The 5,163-nt window shown below is 46.1% G+C and overlaps 1 long non-coding RNA gene across 3 annotated transcripts in view; it reads left to right on the plus strand.

The window, feature by feature from the left end:
- Positions 1 to 377: 377 nt before the first annotated feature.
- LOC102374363 overlaps positions 378 to 5,163 on the plus strand; it is a 25,277-nt gene continuing 20,491 nt past the window's right edge. For 2 of the 3 annotated variants that reach the window (XR_001358001.1, XR_001358002.1), the window contains exon 1: positions 378 to 650. This is a non-coding gene — a long non-coding RNA (uncharacterized LOC102374363). Of the gene's footprint in view, positions 651 to 2,224; positions 2,313 to 5,163 lie in introns of all 3 variants that reach the window. The other variant, XR_001358003.1, reaches the window with a different exon arrangement.

Here is a 5,163-nt window from a genome sequence, read left to right on the forward strand (position 1 = left end):
GGCCTTAATGGCGCTGCAGCTTTGCTTTGCTTAGTCATTCCTTGTCCTTTATTGGATTGGGAAGGGAAAATTACATTGGCGTAATTCTACCAAACTGAAAAGGCTTTTATGAGTCCAGGCCAGAACAATGGACCCAGAAGATCCCAATCAAAAGATTAGGGCAACTACTCCCCCAAACAAGTGCTACCTGCAGCAAGCCTGGAGCAATGCCATGGTCCCAGCTGGACTGAGTGAGGTAGTCAGGGCAGTCAGTCCCCTGAAACCACAGGCAGCAGGCCCCACCTGCTTCAACTCTTAAAAACCAAGCCTTGCCTACATTTTTTTTTGCCTGGGGGAAAAAGTGAAAGTTCTTGTTCCAGACCTCCCATGTGCTTTTTTGCTGGTCTTGTGGTTTTGACTCCCTACTCTGACTCTTGTTTCTGACTCTAAGACCCTTGGTGTTCTTTGGTTCTCTGCTCGTGATTCTGGTTTGACTTTTGGCTCTTGCTTTTGGCTTCTGATCCCAGTTAACTTTCAGCTTGCTTTGTCTCTGGCTTTGGCTTCTGACCTTGGCTTATCCTATTAGCTACTGCTTGTGAATCCAGTTTGACACCAGACCCTCTGGGCCTCAATTCCCTGTGAAGCCAACGTGGACTACATCTGCACTTCAGGTAATTAACCTAGCCTAGACTGCTCATAACCTGGTGCACAACATCTTCAGTGTTTATATGAGGGAAAGATATGAGACTTCCATTTCCTTTGCGAGGATTCACTGGTCCTTGCATTTTTATAGGAGCCAAAGTATTACATAGCAGAGAACAAAGGAATAAACTTGTAATATTTGTAGTTCATGACATTAATGTTTTAATGCTTTCTGCTGGGCAATATATAGGCCATCGGAAATACCGCTACCACTACCACCACAAATGTGTTTTCTATTAGTGGAGCATTAGTAATGTCTTGGTATTGGTGCCAGGGCTCTTCAGTTAATTTTTAGTATAGGAAAAATAATTAAGATAAACTGCATACAAAGAAAGCATATTATTCATTTAAACTTCAGAAAAGTGCTGTGTACAGATATTTAAGGATACAGTCTGCTTGAATTTATGAGCTAGAATTCATAATAATCTGTTTATAAAGTGTCATGCTTTGCAGGAGTTACCAAACTTCAAACTAAAAATTAATCTGGAGTAGTCTGAAGATGGGGTGCAGAGGAATTGTGGTGGTATGCAAAGATCTTTCCATCCATTGTCACCCCTACCAATTAAATCTTCTGAAGTAGCATACAACCAAGATCTGTCCTTTTCAGCAAAGATGCCAGTAAGACCATGTAGACCTACGGCACAGAATTGCTCAATCAACCACCTTACCATTTGATAACTAAAAATAAATGCCTTCTTTTAGGACCCTCAAGTCGGCTCTGGCAGTTTCTATCCCCTCCAAATATTCTTTGGCATGTTAGTCGGCTTCTTCTGGTATCCTGAAAGTGTTCAGTTGCTTATTTGTATATTAGTTTCTGCTATGGAATAAACATGCAAGATACAGAATTTGTCTACCGATAAATAAAATGCAGGAGTAGGCTGGGTGGTGATTTAAAAACTTTGTTTTATCATTTTTTTTCATTTTTTTGCAACCACTTCTTTGGTCCCTTAGCATTAGCTTGAGGGATGGGCACTAATGATGATATAAATAATAACTGTCAGTCAGCCTGTTCCCACTGAGGCTGGTAATAGAGATTTACTAGGGCAGTCATTGATGAAAGGCAAAATATGCAGCAATCCAGGATCCTTTGTTCCTAAGAGTGCCAGCACTGCTAAGTCACTGTTCCTCTCTCACACATGAGGCTCTGGTTATTTATGTTCTTATGAGCTAAGATAATGTAGGATGTGCCATACAGGATCAAATCAGTGGGCCATCTAATTGATATCCTGTCTCTAGCAGATATATATCGAAGCACATGCAAGAAGCCCTATAGGGCAGACTGTTAGGTAACAAGCTCTCCAAAGGGCAAGTGTTTTCTAGCCCCCCAAGCGTTATAGGTTTGTCCCCTGAATTCAAATTTGTGGTTACGAATTTTTAGCGAGTGCAGTACATGGTATGGGTAAGCTAACACATTTTCATTGTAAATAGTGGGCCCCAAAGATTCAAGTAGAACAATGAAACAGCTACAGAATTTAAAGTTGTGCTTTTATAATTTAACAAGAATCTCCCATTGAATATAGCCTTCTCCATGTTGTTCTTCCAGTACACTGCACCCCTATCCTGAAAGCTACATTGGAAATGAAGAAGATTAATTCATCCTGCATGCCTATTTGTTGAGGCTGCTAGTCCAGGTGGCCAGTTTTAATACTGGGTTTTTGTGAATTAAATATGGACAAATGCATTTTATCCAATAAGAATGACCAGTCACAAACACATCATTCATTATGCTAACAGATGTGCATTGCTCTTTGCTATCCAATTTAATAAAGGAATGGATTTTAAAATAGTTGAAATGGTGGTAGAAAATAAAGTGGTAGATAAAGTATTTAATAAAATACTTTATTTGCTGAATGTGGGTACAACTCAAATCTTGCATTTCAAAAGTTTCCAAGAATTTGAGTTTCCCGCTAGTAAAAACTTACATCACTTGGACAATTCTAAGCTAATGGCTAAAAAAGGTTTATGAAATTTGTGTGTGCAACAGCAAACATGTGCTCTTATTGTGGGGGAGGGGGGAAGCCAACAGCATGCTGAGCTGTTTTAACAGAAGTGTCACTAGCAAATCAAGGGAAGCAATTCTGCCACTCTGTTCAGCATGGGTGAGGCCTCACCTGGAGGACTGTGCCCAGTTTTGGGCCCCATGCTTCAAGAAAGATTGGCAAGGGTCCAGCAGGGGCCAACAAAAATTATTAGAGGCCTGGGAAGCATGACTTCTAAGTAAAGAAAAAAACTGGGGTTTAGTCTGAAGAAGAAAAAACTGGGGAGTGAGGGCATTCAATAAACTGTCTTCAAATACCTCTTTTTTTTTTTGCTGCTGCCAGCACTGGGGAGCAATGGCCTCAAACTGCAATACAGGAAATTTGGTTTGGAGATTAGGAAGAACCCTCTTATAAGGGTGGTGAAACACTGGAACAGGCTACCAAAGCAGTGGCTCCTAACCTTTTTTTTTTTTTTTTTTTTGCTGCAACCCTAAATACGGGTCACAACCCCTGCCCCCACTGCCAACTCACTCATGCCCAGCAGTGCCAGCAGAGCCCAGGCCAGGCCAGCATCACAGGGGGCAGCAGCAGTGAGAGTGGCAGCAAGAGCCATGGGGACCGTGTGCCAGAAAAGCCCTGGAAGTGGGAGGGGCAGAGTGAGGGGCGGACCCCCGTGGCCCTGTTTTGGGTCGTGACCCAAGGTTGGGAGCCACTGACCTAGAGAAACTGTGGAATCTTCATCCCTGGAAATTTTCAAGACCAGATTGGACAGATACTTGGCTGGGATGGTTTAGTCAGGGGTGAATCCTGCCTTGAGCAGGGAGCTGTAATAGATGATCTGATGATGTCCTTTCCACTCCTACTTTCCTATGAACCAATATGATAGTTTGGAGAATATCTGTCAAGATGTAAATAAACATCTCTCTTTATAAATAATAAATCATTTAAATTATATTAATTTTGTTAGCTTTTATAGGCTGTATTTATGATGGGCCATTTGGTAGTAAAAAGGCTAGCTCAGGGGAGGGCAATTATTTTGGATGGAGGGCCACTTACCAAGTTTTGGTGTGCTGTCCAGGTCTGCTTGGCTAGCCCTGCCCCCTGTCGCCCCCAACCCTGACCTTTGCCACAGGAAGTCTCTCCTCCTGCCATGGAAGTACTCCTTTTAGAACACAGTGTGCTGCAATCTTGAAACCAGAAAAAAAAAAACCCAAATCATATTAAAAAAAATAAAATATCCACTATAAATTATTTTAATTTTATTAAAAATATTTTTGTACTGATTTATGTGTTTGCAAAGTTTATCTAAAGGTGATTGCAAAATAGCTCAAAATACAGTCCTACTATATGTGTGTGGGTGGTAAGAGGGTGCATGTTGGGGGGGTGTGTAGATATGGTGGAGGAGTGTGGGGTATGCGTTTGAGGTGGGGGCTGTGGGAGGATCTGGGATTATGGTGGATGGGGTGGGAGAGAAAGAGAGAGATGGGGCTGAACTGCTGACTTCATCGTGTGCAGTTCTTGCAGACCACGTGCATTGCAGCCAAGCAGACCCCGCAGCCAGGCTCAGCTCTCCTGCTGCCTCACCCTGGGTCTCTACCAGCCCCAGGGTACAGCATGGGCTCTGTGCTCCACCTCGCCACCGCCACTCCCCCACTGTTTCCCTGCTTTCCCTCCTGCATTCCTACCCACCACTGCTGTCACTCCCCCTGCCACCATTTCTGTGGCCCCTGCTGTTCCCTATGGCCCCTCTGCTCCCCATTCAGTCATGCCCCTTTCCTGAGGGGAGAGGAGTTCCCCCCCCCCCCCCCCCCCCCCCCCCCAGACTGCAACACTCAGGTCCGGAAGACTTCAGGGGCGGAGCCCTGGAGCACATAACAGGAGCTGCGTGCCCAGCATGAGGGGAGCACATCCGGAAGAGAGAAGAGCGGGGCTTCGAAGAGCTGAGGAGAGCTGCTCAGCAGGGTGAAGCTGTAGCCCAGAAGCACCCCTGAAGACTTCTATCAGCGGGAAGTGGCGGATGGCTCCAGCAGCTAGGCTCTCCGTGTGCCACACAGCACACGGCGTCCAGACCCTGGGAGCTGTGTGAGGCGACTCAGGTCTGAAACCTCTGGTGTGCGGCCAGAGACACAGTGCATGGGGTAGGACCTTTGGAGCACTTGGGCGGCTCAGGTCCTCAACCCCTGGAACGAGGCTGGGAGCTCGGTGCGGGAGGCGCTGCATGGAGGGTCCGGGAGCAGACCGAGCCTGTTGCTGCATGAGGCAGCCCAGGCCTCCAACCCGCAGCAAAAGGTTGAGTCCAGTGAGCCAGATGGTGATCAGGCTACTGAGCCAGCCGATGGGGCCAAGCCAGAGGCCACAGGAGCCCTTCATAGCGGAGCCCTGTTCCAGGGGACAGCAACCCTTCCCCCCCTCAAAGCCCACTGCAGGCGAGAGAGCAGTCTGGCACAGAGGACAAGGACTGCCTGAGTTGCAGGGAAAAGAGGATTCCCACAGGGGAGGGGAG

Source organism: Alligator sinensis, unplaced genomic scaffold, assembly GCF_000455745.1.
Source record: "Alligator sinensis unplaced genomic scaffold, ASM45574v1 scaffold73_1, whole genome shotgun sequence".
Classification (NCBI taxonomy): domain Eukaryota; kingdom Metazoa; phylum Chordata; order Crocodylia; family Alligatoridae; genus Alligator; species Alligator sinensis.